The sequence below is a fragment of the Lepidothrix coronata genome, unplaced genomic scaffold (genome assembly GCF_001604755.1).
Source record: "Lepidothrix coronata isolate B3197 unplaced genomic scaffold, Lepidothrix_coronata-1.0 Scaffold1, whole genome shotgun sequence".
Taxonomy (NCBI): Eukaryota; Metazoa; Chordata; class Aves; order Passeriformes; family Pipridae; genus Lepidothrix; species Lepidothrix coronata.
Genome location: NW_016690181.1, coordinates 4,636,495 through 4,653,173, shown reverse-complemented (window position 1 = coordinate 4,653,173; position 16,679 = coordinate 4,636,495). Strand labels below are relative to the sequence as shown.

General features: G+C 41.5%; 1 protein-coding gene across 3 annotated transcripts in view; it reads right to left on the bottom strand.

Annotated features, from left to right (window-relative positions):
* FUT8 (fucosyltransferase 8) overlaps nucleotides 1–10,252 on the bottom strand; it is a 112,312-nt gene extending 102,060 nt beyond the window's left edge. For all 3 annotated transcript variants that reach the window (XM_017812893.1, XM_017812877.1, XM_017812921.1), the window contains exon 1: nucleotides 10,180–10,252. The gene's annotated coding sequence lies outside the window, so the exon portion shown is untranslated. The remainder of the gene's footprint in view (nucleotides 1–10,179) is intronic.
* Nucleotides 10,253–16,679: the final 6,427 nt, after the last annotated feature.

The window sequence follows — 16,679 nt, the reverse complement described above, 5'->3', positions numbered from 1 at the left end:
ATGACCTTTCTGTCAGATTTCAGTACTTGGGGTATTTCCTATTCTTGGCCCAATAGCTTTAAGCAACTAGGTGTGTTCAGTGTGTCTGAGGATAAACTGCCAGTGATTTTTTACACACTTATAGAGAGGTCTTAAGAGCAAGCAACTGAATAGAGACCATGTTCTCTCAGCTCTTCTGTAGACACAGAATTCTTAACATTACCTATGCATGACACTCCAGTATGTTGTACAGGAAAATTAAATAAGCATCTTAAATTATGCTGATCTCTCTGTATCTCATATGTATGCCTAACTCCTTGAGAGACCAACATTTCTGTGCTCTAGTTATACCGAATCCCTCATCCTGTAAGACCACTGTCCATTGTAATCAAGTGACGAAGGATAAAAGGGCTTTCTCATATGTATTAAAAGAATCCTGCTGCCACTGAAGGAAAAAAAATTACATCAGAAGAAATCATCAACAACCTGCTAAGGAACACCCCTTGCTCCCTAGAAAGTACACAAAGCACACATCTGCAGAGTTTGAAGATGTTGTTATAGGATGGAAGCTGCCATATTAGCCAAATTGCCACCCATCTTTACAGCCTGGCATGGCAAAGTTCTGAGTATTGATACCTAGTCCAGCACTACCTCATCGAAATTAAAAGACAAAACTGGTTGCAGAGAGAATGTCTAGCAGTTCAATCCAGAATCCAGACTGCTGAATAGGCATCTGCAATGAAGAATAACTCAAGGAGAACATCATTCAATGACAATGGATGCCTCCAGTGAGCCACATGAGGAAAAAGGTGTAATTCATACTGTCCTAACTACTATAAATTAAAAACACCCCAAGTAGTAGACAGATCAAAAAGTCAGATGCTGTACTGTTTAAAAAAAAATCCCAACAGAACCATGAAACAGATTTAGTTATTGAACAAGAATGTGAAGACATGCATCCAGAACATTGTAAACCCCAAGTCATTGTAAACCCCAGATTATAGAAAAAGGAAGGGCAGAGACTATCTAAGCATACCAAAGCAAATGGCTCAATACCATGAAGGTGTCTCAGTGAAACCCCAAAAGTAGGGGAAACAATTAATTTTTTTTGTTTGTTTCTTTTAGTTTTTCTCCTGTGAACTCAAACGTTGCCCTAAAATAAGGAATAAATGCTTGCCTAGGCAGACGAGAGGAATGAAAGATATAACATGCCCTGCCATGAATGGTCTTATACCACTGGGGTGGGAGAAAAACAGAAGAGAGAGAGAGAGATAAAAAGAGTCCATCAACACATCACATATATTCCATGACCGTACACTTGAAATGGAATAGTTTTTGCTGTTGCAGTATGAGTATCCATACTGATTGTCAAACACAGGAAGTTATTTAGCAAACACCCAAAAAGAGACCAGATGTCAGCTAAGTACAGCATATCAGAAACCTGTATACATATTTCAGGTATATTATGTATTTTATCATCATAAATAGAGGCACGGAGCTAAAAACAAAAATCACAGGCAATCTGAAAACTCATATTTTGACATTTGGTCAACAGAAATCTCCCTAGAGGCAAAGTGGTTAAGGAAGAAATGTTTGTAATTGAATAAACTAATAATTTAAAGAAATTAAAAATAAAAAGTTTTATGAACTGTTCAATAAACAGCATATTGGACAAACACTTAAATATTTATTACATACATGCACATAGACAACTCAAAAAAAAAATAAACTCCAAAAAGCTTAACAAGTTTATTGGTACCCATACAAATCAGACTTACCTTGAAAAGTTACTATGTCACTGTGCAAGTTCTAAACAAATTACAGTTAAGTTTAACATAAATAATATATTAAACTAAAGATGAACATTGGGAGGTTATTGGAACAGAATTCCTACTGTTCTTTTAGAAAATCTTTTGTAATAGCAATGCTTTGAAGAAAGAGCTTAACTCACAGCAACCCAAAATTAATGTCCAGAAGATATTCACAGCATTGTTCCACAAGCTTCTAAAAAGAGTCTTTAGCTTGCAGAATTAATAATGTCATGGTGATACTCATTGCTATTAACTGTCTCACAAAAGAAATTCCCTGACATTACAGAAAATTATTTCATCTTACTACTACAAAGTTATGAAGCAAACATATAATGAAAGCAGACTCCTAAAAAGCATTTACATTCAGAATTAATATTGCTACCACAAAGAAATTGTAGCAGCACAAACTTCATCAAATTCTAGAATTACCAACAGCTGAAGTGTTTCATTTTATTTTTTATGTATTATATATTCTGAAAATAAGTTATGTAAATTATGTTTTATTAATATCTAATATTTGAAGGAGCTAAGTTAAATGGTTGATTCACTGGAAACTATGCTTTGCTACAGAAATCGCCACTTTTTTTCGGGAGGATACCTAAAGACTACAGGTTAGCAAACACAAATAAAGAGGCAAAAACCTCAGGAAAAAATCATTCCTCATGTAACATCTCATCCTTGAATAACAAAACAGAAAAATAAATTTTAAAAACATATATGTGAGTATGTGTATATATATATATATCTATGTGTGTGTGCATATATATATATGCACCCAGCCTGTTATTTAACAGTAGTTCTTTGCTACACACAACTCTTCTGATTTGAAGACTTTTAGCCAAAAGCTTTCCAAAACAGTTACTGAGCTCCTTGCATCTGAGGACTGCTTCTCTTCCTTTATTTATTCCCCAACCTCACCCTGAAAATGTGATACGGGACAGAGGGAGAGAGAAGAGAAAAGAACAGGAAGAAACAATAATCATGTGAGTGTGTATAATGTTTGGGGGTGGGGGGAGAATCAGAATTGATTGCAACTGATTTAACATACTGTCAGAAAATCACCACGTTAAAATGATGCATTATAAGCTACATAATATGAATTTACATACTTATCATGACAAATGACCAAGAGAGATCACCTATTTTTAAGGCTGACAGATACTTCCTTGTAGAAGCTTCATTTTTGTTTCTTTTAACTTGCCAAAGGCTTTTCAAGATGACCCCTTCTGTGTCAGATGTCCATGTCAAAGCTGAGCTACTTCAAAGTTTCCATTGTATGCAAAACATATTTTTCCCCTTTCCAAGGAAAGCTACAGAAAACTACACTTTTGCCTCATTACAAAAGGCTATTTTTTCTTTAAAAATATTAATCACTTGCATGCTTTAAGTTCAAAATGCTTATCCTGACATACAAATGATGCTTTTGTCAAGCTCACTGTAATGTTAGTGTCACTGATTTTGTTTTGATATGTTGCAGCTGAACCACCTACATATTCTGTCTGTACTGATTCCATTCCAATGTAAGCTTCTAGAAGCTAAACATCCATAGTTGTATTATCACTGGATAATAGAGGTTAGAAGGGACCTCCACATGTTCCCTAGTCTAACCTCCTGCTCAAAGTCAGCTATGAGATCTGAACAGGTTGCTGAGCTTTACCCATTTGGGTCTTGAAAATCTCACAGCTTCTCAGGGCAACCTCTTATACAGCTTGACTACACTCATGAAGAGAAAGTTTTTCCTTATATCCAGTCTGAACCTTCTTTATTTCAATGTATCAACACTGCCTCATGTCCTCACACCACACATCTCAATAAAGAGCCCGACTCCATCTTCTTAGTGATGTCGTCAAAAACACCAGCAGGTTGCTGTTAGATCTCACTTTAGCCACCTCTTCTCCAGCTCGCTCTCTCAGCCTCTCCTCACAGGGCAAGTGTTCCAGCTCTCTGATTATCTTGGTAGCCCTCCACCATCTTCAATTCTTTTTATCAGTCTTTCCTGTATTGAGAGTCATAAAACTGGGCACAGTATTCTAGATGCGGTCTAATGAGCACCAAATAGAGAGGGATAACCACTTCCCTCCATCTAGTGGCTATATTCCTTCTAACAGAGTCCAGGATGTTGTTGCCCTTCTTTTCTTTAGGCTGTGAGTCAGGGTTGTTCAGCTTGAGGAAGACAAGAGAAGAGAAGACTCCTGTGAAATCTTACAGCACCCTCCAGGATCTAAAGGAGAGCTGGAGAGGGACTTATGACAAATGCATGTAGTGATAGGACAAGGAGGAATGACCTTCAGCTGAAAGAGGGAAGGTTTAGAAAAGATATTACGAAAACATTTTTTACTGTGAGAGTGGTGAGACACTGCAGCAGGTTGCCCAAAGAGGTTTTAGATGCCCCATGCCTGGAAGTCTTCAAGGCCAGGTTGGATGGGGCTTTGAGCAACCTGGTCTAGTGAAAGGTGTCCCTGCCCATGGCAGGGGGGTTGGAACTAAACGATCTTTAACATCCCTTCCAACTCAAACCATTCCACAATTCTGCAGCAGCATGCTGCTGCTGACCCATGCTCAGAGTGCTGTCTACCAGGACTCCAGGTTTCTCGAGCAGAGCTGCTTGCCAGCCTGTATCACTGCAAGGTGCTCTTCTTTCCCAGGCGTAGGACTCCGCATTTGTTCTTGAATAAAGCTCCAGACGGGCCTTGTGTTCACAGTGACAAAGTCCCTCTTAGTGCATCCTCATGCATATCAACTATTCCCCCCAATTTGATGTCGTCTGCAAGCACAAGAGTACACTGTATCACCTTCTCAGGACCCCACTTGCTACCAACCTCCCTATGTGGCATTTATTTATGAGTCCATCCATCCAACCAGTCTTTTACTCATCTAGTTCTCCATCCACTCAACCTGTAATGTCCAAATCTGGATTCCAGAATATTGTTGGAGACACAGTTGAAAGTCTTGCTAAAGTCAAGGTAAATGAAATCCACTGGTTTTCCCTCATACAAACATTCAAACATTTTACCGTAGAAGGCAATCAGCCTAGTCATTCATGATTTACATTTGATAAGCCCATGCCTATTGTTCCTATTCACTTCCTTCTTGTGCCCAGAAATGTATTCCAAAAACACCCATGCCCTTATTTTCCCAGAGACAAAAAGGAAGCTAGCTAGCTTTGTAGCTCTTTGGACTGCATTTTGGCCTTTTTTGAAGGGTGCAACACATGCCTTTGTTCAGCCATTAGGAGGTTCTTCTGGTATCCAAGACGTTTCAAAGATGATGGGGAAGGACCTCACTGTGACTCTGGCCAGCTCTATCAACATCCTCAGTCACAGTCCATCTGGCCACATGCGCTTGTATGATTTGAGTTCTCTCAGTAATTCCCGACTGAACCTTCAGCCACTGCTGGCAGACGGTCTCCTCAAACCCTGCTACTAAGCACAGAGGCCTGGGAGACCTTGCTGGTGAAGACTCACTAAGGAACAGAGGGCACTGAGTACCTCAGCCTTCTCTGTGTCCACTGTCACTAAATGACACATCACACTCTAAAAGAAGCTCATATTTCACTTGTCCTGCTTTTTACTACTGAAGTACTGGAAGAAACTCTTCTTGCTGCCCTTGACCTCCCTTGCAAGTGTCATCTCTAGGTGAGCATTGGCTCCCTTGATGTCATCCCTACATAATAGGACAATTTTTCTAAATTTCTCCTTTGTAGTCTGTCCCCGCTGCCACTGCTCGTATATCCCACTTTTGCACTGCAGCTCAGACATGGGTTCCCTGTTAAGCCAAGCTCGTCTCTTGATAGGCCCGCTTGTTTTCCTGACCATCAGGATGAATCAATGGCATCTAAATTTATTCTCGGTGAATCCCTGCTGGATAGAGCAAGTATGAAAAGGTAAGCCATCCATGTGAACAAAAGGGTGGAAAAGAGAGGAACCAATAGAATCTGACTGAAGAAAGAACTGCAATGTGGTAAAAAGCTGGTACAGTTGACACGGTGAACACAATCTTGAATTTAGGATACAGACCAAGTCTTAGACAGGTAAGAAAACAGGCAGGAAAGGAAAAAACAAATTCAAATGGAGCCAGTGGAAATGCAGAACATAGAGAGTATAGATCCTAGTTATGATGGAGAACTGAATGTGAAACTGAAGATAGTGGACAGAAACCTGAGACCAGAAGACAGGAGTGTGAATAGCTGGAAAGCAAAGAACACTGGGATAAACAATTTATTAGGCAAAATCTCCCCATACAGCAGTTCTGGATCTCAGACAAGAAGCCCTTTAGCAAGAAACAAACTGTTTACATTGGAAAAATAGGATTGTGACAAAAATTTCAGAATAGGACAAAAATGATTGGGACAGGAAGATATCACACAAGGAATAAGCAGAAAAATCAGCATCCAACAGAATATGCTCACTGGAATAGAACTGAAGATTCCAGAGTTTTATCATTACTATGAAACACTTAAAAATCTCAGAAAACCATTTGCAGATGACATCATTTGGACCACAGATGAAATATAAATTACTAGTACCACATTCTCTGCTACCTCAAGCAGTAAAAGTCTCATGGCAAAATATACAAATTTCAGCATTTCTAAAGACTTACACGCTATTAGACATATTAGTCTTATATATGCAATCCCACATGACAGAAGGTTTCCCCCTGTCCATCAGGGTTGCTGACCATTTTTTCTTTTTTCATCTAGTGTGTTGAACACTTTGTTTATGTACAAAGATTTTTTTTTAAAACAAGTATCAAAAACATAATCCTTCATTTAAAAAAATAGAGTCACACCACAAAAGTTAAAGATTATTGATTTTGTTCTCTGTGCCCTTGTGCCCAAGATACTCTTGCTATGATCCTGAACAAAATGTTAAAAAAAATTGAAATAACAACACTATATGATAGAAGTGCCATAGGCACTGCAAATGTTGGCATGTGCACTGTTAATAAGACAGGTACTGCAGGAAAACAGAGGAAATTACTATTGTCCTGGAGAATTGTATTTTCTTCTTGTTTCTTGCACACAAATGATCTTTAAAAGAAAAAGAGAAAAAATATATAAAAAAAATCAACAAACTTTTAATGACCAATCCATTCTTCATCAAAATTATGGACTTAGTAGCTTGTGGTTAACTTTGCAACAGATCTAAGTATTTATACTTGCAGTCTAAATCAACACACACCATACTACAAATGAAGTAGTGAGGTCTTTCCTAGATATGGACTCATGGATCCCTGTTGAAGGGTCCATTAAAAACAACAAAGAAAAGCCAGGTTATTGTTAGTAAATTAAACCTGTAAGGGAAAACATATTAGAACACACAAATCATTATAACACTGATAGATTATTTTGAAAAATCATATCATAAAGGCCCTAAATTGGACATTCAGTGTGATATTATATATCTCCAGGGATTTCTGTGAAAATATTACTAGTGAAACATGCAGGCACTAGAGACTAAAGGTAATGAAACAGCAGAAGAGGAAATTAAGAAGGTATAGCATGAACAGTGCATAACCAAATAGTAAGGCCACACTTCATTTGATACCAAGAAAAAGGATTCAAAATTGAATACTGAACACAATCTATGCCATTCTAAGCTATATACCAGAAGAAACATTGTAGGGAAAAGTAGCATTTAACCCTACATTTACAGGCCAAATTACAGCTCTTACAAGAATCTCTAATTTTGGCATGTCATGATTTATAAGAGCTTGACCTTGCAACTTCAAAGTTCTTTGAATACGGTTTATGTTGCACAATAGCAAAACACACACTATTTCCCTGAAAAACACACACATCACTTCACTTGCAGATTATATTCATCATACAAGAGATGCATATTAACACAATCATACATAGCATGCATGCATTTGTTTTCCTTATTGTATTAGTAGCATATTCTATGACCAAACAACAAGCTTTTGAATGAGTCCAGAAAAAACCTGTCATATTTTGCTTTGACACTAGCTCCCCCTCCAGACCAGCCTAAGATTATAGTAATGATTTCTTATTTTCATTCTGGCTCTGCAACAAGATATAAATACTCAAATTCAAACCTTCCTCATTTTTATCCACTTAAATGTCAATTAACAGACTGATCAGAGAAACTATATATAAAATTATCTTTTTTTTTTTTTCTTACTGTACATAGATTCCAAGCCTGGGAAAATCATTTGGTTTAGAAAAGATCTAACAGATAAAGCACCAATTCCATACAGCCACAGAACAACAGGAATGGACCAAAAATACAATTTTTACACTATGAATTGTGTGCACTATTTGTAATACTTAAACATTCAATTACACAATTGAGTCTCTATTTGCAGTCCCAATAAAGTGATCACAAACCACAAATGCCAAACCAAAAGGAAGCCCCTACATGGTTTAGAACTACCTTTACTAATCCACTTAAGCTGAATCAGTTCCATTTCTACTTCAGCAAGTAAAGCTAACATTTTTCTTGTTCTCGTGTTATCTAGAATTAATCTTTTTCAGTTGTTCAGCCGATAAGACTACCAAAATTTTAAACAAATGAAGACACAAGACTAAACGGTAAAGAAAGCTACAACTTCCAGCTGACCTTCTGTATTTCCCAGTTGTCAAATGTCCTGGCAGCTACATAACTAAAAGAGTGAATTTGACTGATTCAACACTCCAAGTTGATTGCTGTCTTTCCCTCATTGTTGAACTGCTCACTCAGAAAATATGAATAATTAATTATACTTTCTACTCTGAAAAAGTTTGTCTTATTGCATGTTGTTGGGCAAGTATGCAAACTTTGCAAAATGCTAGTCTGCCAGTATAAGGTACATATACATATGAAACCCTAACAAGTATCAATAAAAACTTGGCAGCAAGCATACCTTCAAGAACCGGAGAAACAGACACTACTGGAAATACATCAAAGCATAGTCACCAACTCCTAATAACTAGTTTTCTTTAATAATGGAAGGAATTGTAACAGTCACCTGTAAAACCACCCCAAGCACCAGCAGCACAGGCTATGCTGGCCATTTATTTGCTTTTGCAGTTCAGACTTTTCTAAAGTTTTTGACAATTTACAGTGGAGAATTACTTGGAAAATGAAACAAGATTAATGCTATAAAATCAAACCTTTTCATGCTTACACACTCTTCCAGAAGTATTTACTCCGTTAGCTTTTAGGCCTAGACATTAAGATACTGCATTTCAGGGTAGAAAGAGTATGTGTGCGTATATGTAACATGTATACCAAAACATACACTTTTCAGCAGCTGTGTGTGTTTCAGTGTGCAAACACGGGCAAAAAAATAAAAAGGCACTAAGCGCTAATGCAACATCACAGGTGAAGAATGCTGTGAACACATGGTTGCTTTCCACATCCATGTGGATCACGGTGTACCATGTGTGCATTGAGGACACAAGGACAGCAGGTACTGCCCCGAGGAAGTTAGTCTTTCAAAAAGCAATTTTGCAGCTGATGTCTTTGCCCATAGGCTTCTTGGTACAACCTGCACCACGGCACTATAGTTCCTGTCTATTCCTCTATCCTCAACCATAAGCTTCTGAAAGCAGAGGGTCACAGCCTGGTCTTTGGAGAGCGTCAAGAAGAACACAGTGTGCGCACACTTGCACACGCGAGTGAAAGACCTGAGAATACATCAAGCACAAACCCGACTAGAGGTAAAATCGTCAGAGCCTTACAGGTAACAGAATCCATGACCAAAGCAGCTAATTGTGCCGAAATACGGTAAAGGTCGCCGTGGGAAAAGCCCCAAGCAACAACCGATGGCTCTGCATCCCTGTCACACAAGCACTTCCTCGAGCTACCAGGCGGCCCTAGAGCGTGAGGTCCGTCTACAAAGCCCACGTTTCCCGTTTATTTCTTTCTGCCAAAACCAGGCGTCCCCCCGGGGCGGCCGCAGTTCCCGGGACAAGGAAAGTTGGAGGCCGCCTCCCGCGCCCTGCGGCCGTGGCGCACGGGACGGCGGCGGCCGCGCTGCCCGACCCGCGCTGCCCACGCCCGCCCCGGGGCAACGCCGCCGCCCGGGGCTCGCACGCATCTCCCTCCTGGGCCCGGCCCGGCCCCGCTGCCCACGGTGATGCCCCGGCCGCCCGCCGAGCCCCGGCCTCCCCTTCCTCCGCCGCGCTCTCCGGTGGCCCCAGGCCCCACTGGCGACCCTCAGGTGAGGGAGCCCACGGGGACCCCGGTACACGGCAGGGACCGGCCCCCTCCCCGCCATCATCACCCCGGCGGCGGCGCCCGTTGCTGAGCAGCGCCGGAGTCGCAAAAGCGGCGGCGCCAGGCCCGGGGGAGGGATGGGGAGCGCTACCCGGAGCAGCTCCGTCTCGCCTCGGTACCTGCTTCGCCGCCGCAGCGGCTCACGCTCAGCCCCCGCATCCCCTTACCCGAGTGCCGGCGCCGCTGGCGAAGCCCGCTTTGCCGCTGCCGAGGGTGCCGGGCGTGGGGAGTCGGCGGGGCGGGCGGGGGGAGCGGCGTGGAGGGCGGGGGCGCTCGGCGGGGAGGAGACGGAAGCAGGAACCCGCCGGCGCGGAGCGGGCGGCGGGGACGGGGCGCGGGCAGGGCGCGCGCCGAGGGCGGGGAGCGGCGCGCGGGCACCGCGGTGACAGCGGCGCACGGCCGGGGCAGCGCGCGCCCCCGCGAGCGCGCCGGGGAGAGCCGCGCCGCGGGCGCGCGCCTGCCGAGGGAAGCAGCCTATGGGAGCGCGAGCCCGGCCCCGCTGCTGCGGGAGCGCCCCCGTCACGGAGCGCCGGAGCGCGCATGCGCGCCCTGGAGTGCCACGGCCGCTCCTCCGGCCCCCCCCGCCGCCTCCTCCCGCGAACCTCTTCCCGGGAGCGGCCGGGCGGGACGGCGGCGGCGTCCCTGCATCCCTGCACCGGGATTTCCCTGCCGGGCGCGGGGCCGCAGGGCGGCGGGAGCCCGCGGGAGGGGGGAGCGGGAGCGGCCGCGTTCAGCCCGGCGATGGGTGCGAGTGAGTGGGGAGCAGCGCCTGGCTGAACCGCAGCTGCGGTCCTTCCTCCTGCGGGGGAGCGCGGAGGGGATGGGGCGCTGGGAGAGCGTTGCGGGGCTCCCCTGATCTGCCGTTTGGGCCCTCCGGGGAGACGTCCCCTCCCCGGGGCCGCGTTATTCCCGGCGGCGGTGCCGTGCCGGCGGGCAGGGCCGGCCGCAGCCCCCTGAGCTCGGCGGCGCCGCCCGGAGCCCCCGCCAGCGCTGCTGCCGCAACAGGCTGGTCCCCGCCCGCAGCGCCGGTGCATCGTGCCCGGGGAACGGGCTCAGTATGGCTCGGTGTTCTTAATGTGAAGATCCCTACAAAGGACAGAAATCTCACAAAAAAAGTATTGTTAGAGTAAAAGGAGCGCTCTCTGTCTGCTGGGTGACAGCACGACTTGGGAGAGGTCCGCTCTAAGCACCTCGGACTGACTGCTACTTGAGCACATACAACTTGTTCTGCTTCTGTGGCTTACCAAAACCCTTCCTGAAAGAGCACATAAAGAGGTAAATTCGGGTAGATGCAGAATTTCAGGGCATTTAATGTAACTATTATTTCCTAAACATTCACAAGGGAAAGCTATATACATTTCCAAAGTTTGTAATGGGAATGTTTTGGCGTACTTGGGAGATAAAATGGCAGAGATGGAAAGGCAGCATGTGCAGTGGGAATTGCAGTAGGAGTATGTTTTAGGATACTGTGGTTTCTGTGAAAGCCAGAGATAGTAAGGATGGATGTTTTGTAACTAGCACATCCTTCTTGCACCCCCTCCTAGGCTCAGAAGAGCTGTCCTGCATATTGGTGCTCTGTCATGTATTTGTTCACACTTGTCATCTCTAGTTTGTTCCACAATCCCTCTTCTTGTTTTTTGTTTTGTTTTGTTTTGTTTTCCCCAGACCTAGTAAACATTCACAAACATGCTTGTAGGGTCTCTGCAAGTGTCTTGGTTTTTCTTTTTTTGACTTCATATGTTAGGGGTCAGCTGTGTGCTAACGTGGAGCTTGGGGCACAACTGCTGCCAGCATTGTCTGGGGGACAGAAAGAAGAATTATAATATTCTATGCCAATAGCAACCTTCCAGAGAGATCTGAAAATTCAAAAATAATTAATACATCTTTTTTCCCTAAGGTTTCGATTCCTAACTGACAATACTACAGATTAGTTTAGAAATTGAGATCATAAGCAGATTGCCAATCATTGTCAAGAATTGAGTCGCAGTTGCTAGCTCCTATTACTGTGACAGTTGTTGTATCTATTAGCAATTATATTGCCTACAAATTTAGCCAAGGATTTGGATTTCATAAACCCAGTTCCAAAAGTCAAAAGCATTTTAAAAGTCTAGGCATATGCAAAAGAGCCAAAACTGCATGCAGGTAAGGGAAGGAAGCCCCCATCCTGGAAACATTCAACATCAGGTTGAACAGGTCTGGTTGAAGATGTCCAGGGAGTTTGGATTAGATGACCTTTAAAGGCCACTTCCAACACAAATCCTTCTATGATTGTAAGCTGCATCAAGATGATCCAGAAGCTAAGGCACAGCTTTCCAAACTATACGTTTAACTGCATGTTGCCTTTGCTTGGAGGATCTCACGTAAAGAAAGATGCTAAAAGAAAAAAAAAGTCATTGAGGGAGACGTCTGAAAACTGGAGATCTTTTTCTGATGGGTCTTTCCTGTTTAGTAGAAAAATACTGTTTTATAGACACGTCTGACTACTTACTCACAAAATATTAAGGTACATTCAATGCAAACAATTCTGAGATACAATGTTTGCAAACTGAAAAAAATCAGGCCAAAAAAAATAGGCTATTTCATTAGTACACTTGTGATGATTTCAGTTGTAATTACTATGGTGTGAAATTAAATGCATTTTAAGTGATTGCTTAATGCAATGAGGAAACTACCACTGGTTTACTTGCTTTCAAGCCCATGATATTCTACAAGCCCATGTGCTATAGGCATATTATCTTAAATCAAAGAAAACGACACAGTACTAGACCTAGTATCCACTGGAGATACCAGTGGGTGAAATGTGATCAATCTGCACATAACTTGTACGGTTATGTGTTATTTTTATTTGTATTTTAGTTCTAACCATGCTATAGCAGCTACTGCTATCAGCCTCATTTTTGTTTTGAGGAATTGTTGACCTGAGCAGTGCTAAGCCATGACATAATAGGAGAAAGAAAATTAAATTACTAGGGAGAAAGATGAAAAGCTACCGAGGGAAGTGCTGTTATAGAGCGCTAACTTGTTACAAATGCTAAATGCAGCAGGTATATACATTTAAAAGTACATCTCCCAAATCAGACTGAAAGGCCAGTAGCTAATTTTATTTTCACCACAAAAAGCTCATTGTTAGGTATGGAACCCCACTTGTGACTCCAACAACTCCTTCGTCACATGACCAAGGGTCAGAGTCTTGTTGACGCTCTGAAACCCTTGAGAAGGGAAATTTTCAGTAGAATATTGGACACTTTTTCCCTACTATAGTTAGGAAATCAATTGTCCTAAAGAATTTTAAGGTGGAACATTCTAGTTTCAGTTGTCCAGTGTATGTTTTCTAATGCTTAATCTCACAACCTAATGAATCACTTTACCTGATACAGACTCAAAATCTGTTGGAGTCAGCTAATTTTTCTGGTTTGGCAAGAAAGTGATAGCACTTTTACAAAGCAGGTGGAATCTCAGCAGGGTAACTCTAGTTTCTCTTTGATGAGATATCCTGCCACCTGTCTCAGAAGTTTCTCTGAGTAGCAACTTGAGTTAAAATTAAATGTAAAGGTAGTTTAAGTTTTCGCTCAAATACATGAACACATACTGGAGTCCACACTTAAATATCACTGTAAATAAAATTCTACTTTTGTGAATTTTTTCTTTCTCTATGCGGTGCTAGCTGTCTCCTGTTTTTCACTATCTCTGAACCCACAGCCACAAAGCAGTCTTAATGGATAGCAACAACTCCCCAAAAAATACCTGACTTCTTAAATCTTTATCCCTTTATATGAAATGCATCCTCATCCCAGTTGTATAGTGGTCTCAAAAACTTTAGAAGCAAATTCAGATTTAGCTATCATAGTAGTAAAATTCAGCTTGAAAGGAAGAATCCCCAGAGCTGGAAAGCATGTTAAAAAATGCTTCTTTAAAAAAAGCATCAGTTTTGGGGTATGGTTACCTTAGGTTTCCTGAGCACTTTTTGTTTATTGCAGTACAACTGTACCCTGGAAATACTTCACTTATACAGATACCCAGTTCTCCAGGTGATGCCAGAGTTAAAGCATACACTTATCTGAATCCCTCCATATGCAGCTTGGTGCTGTAAACTGGCTTTACTTCATGCCAACTATTCTATATTATCTGTTGCAGACCACTGTAAAATGGTAGAACTCAAGTACCACTAAAACTAAAATGAGAACAGGAGGGGGGTACAGGCATTTTTCTCTGTGCTGACCACAAAGAACAACACAGTTTCTAGCATAATTTATCCAAGCTTTATTTTGTCATATGAAGTAGGAATAAGGCATGGGTAGAAACAGCTCAAGATCCATATATTTAAGAAACAAATGAAGAAATTACATTTGAAAAAATGGAATTGGAGTGGGAGGGTGTTACATCTTTGTCCCTCTTAAATATAGAGGAAGAGCTGGGAAAGAGTACTAACTTCTAAATCAGTTAATTTAACCTCCATATAGAAGTCAACATGTTATGAGTACTCAGACACTGTACCAGTCAGGAAACTGCAGAAATGCAATCATAACATAAGAATTACAGAAAACATACCACAAGGGTTAAAGGAAATTCAAGACACAGTCAGCAGGGAAATTACAGAAACTGCCAATGTTAAATAAACCTTGTTTTTAAAATATCTAAGAAAATTACCAATCCTTTAATACAAAACCAAATTTCCTAAATTCTAAGGAATGTTTTAAAGAGTCTATCAAACGTTTCTTTTCTAGCCCTCAGTGTTTTTCCTGCTTTTTACAATGACTTGAAATCTGATCTTGTACTTGTTAAGTCTAAGTTTCAAGTAGAATAGAACTGTAAATAATTGAAAAATACACAAGCTAGTAATGTTATAAGAAACTTTTTAGAACATTTTAACTAAGACTTATATCTGTGTCCATTAAAGGATATCAAGAAAACCTGTATTTATTTCTCGTTTTCCAGGAAATGCTAGCAAGTACAGCCAGTCACTGTAAGTGCAGTACGAGGTGATGGTTTCTCCTCCACGGAAAACAAAACAAAACAAAATTTTCTGAGTAACTGAGATGTATTGTTGTTATAAGATGTAAGATAGCGCTTCAGCATAACATACAGAAGTGGTTGCAGCTGCAGAGCAAGTTAACACACTTTTCTGTCCCATTTATCAAAACACTTTCAGTTTCCAGCTTAAAGCAGGTGAAACCATAACAAATATTGCACAAGGACTGTTTATCTGTAGCCAAAGCATTTGAATAAAGTGTTTATATAAATCAGTGCAAACTTATTTTCTCTTGACACTTCTACTTTTACAATGTTTCACTTTGAATTCTGGTGGGATTTGATGTGGCATACCAGTTTGTTTCTGTCCACACTGGTTTTGTTGCAAGCAAAGGCTTAAAGGTCAGAAGGAACGAAGTGCAAACACTATTAAAATGTGCTGGGTGGGTCATGTAATCAAAAAATCACATTGTGGGTGTTCATTAAACATCAAAGGTACCTGTAGATATGTGAAAAATATAGCTGCACAGAATATAGCTCTTCTGGGGGAATGCAGCAGGAACAGCTTTACTACCACAGCAGCAGTCTATGCATCTCAAGAGAACAGAGATGATGCCTTCATAATATTGGAAAGACAGTAAAGTAAATGCAAAGACAAAAGGATCTTCTCCAAGTATATTTTTTTAAATTGAGCCACAAGTAGTACAGCTGTGTAAACATAATCATTTGTCCCTGCAGGTAAGTAAGTAAAAACCAAATTATCCAAAAATCGTGATCTGGATTATCCAAAACTGTGCACAGTAAACGTTGCTCCAACAATGCAATTTGCATTACAAGCTGGATGAGCTGCAATGTGGACACTGTCACCTGAAGTTGGCTCAGCACTTCCCACATGAAGATCCCATTTCAGTTGCTGACAGCAGAAGTACTCGATTTCACAAACTGTCAGCCATTTGGACCAGCATTTCCAAAGCTCCGCCCCTTTTCCTTCAAGTGCTTTGAGTTTTGGAGTAAGAGTTTCAAATTTGTCAGGATTATGCTGGTGAAGAGAGTGTGCTTTTCCTTTAAAAATCTACTTGTATTTAACCAGAGTATTTCTATGAGGAGCAAGGGGAGGATATGACTTTAAAAATCAGATTTTTCACACCCTCAGAACTGCCATATAAACAAATTGAGTTTTGCAACTATGTTTTCTAATCAAATTTCCTAAAGATGATACAGGTATCAGATATGGTCTACTCTTTGAGTAGGACCTAATCAGAAACCGAATTTCTGGTCTAGCTGTACATTGGAGGCAAAAAGACAGAAGGAAGTCCTCTTACTCCTGCAGAAGCTAAGACATCTTTACAGAGAGACAAACTCATCACTTTTTCCACTGTTAAACATTAGAAGAGACAGCATTTCTAGAGCTGACTAATGAATACAAACCTCTAAATATGTTAATGTGCTATTGTTAAGATGTTAATTGCTACAATATTCAAGGTTTCCTCACTCAGATTTATTTTATCATAACTGAATGCATGACACCCAGAAGGGTGCTGGCATCCACATTATTTGCGTAGTATGTTACAGCTGTATTAATTCTTTCTTCTAGACACTATTTCCCTCTGTGAAGGAGATGGACTTGTTCATCATCAATACATTTTGACATGAGAATTTCCTAGCTTTACTCAGGTCCTGTTTCTACCACAGGAGGGAA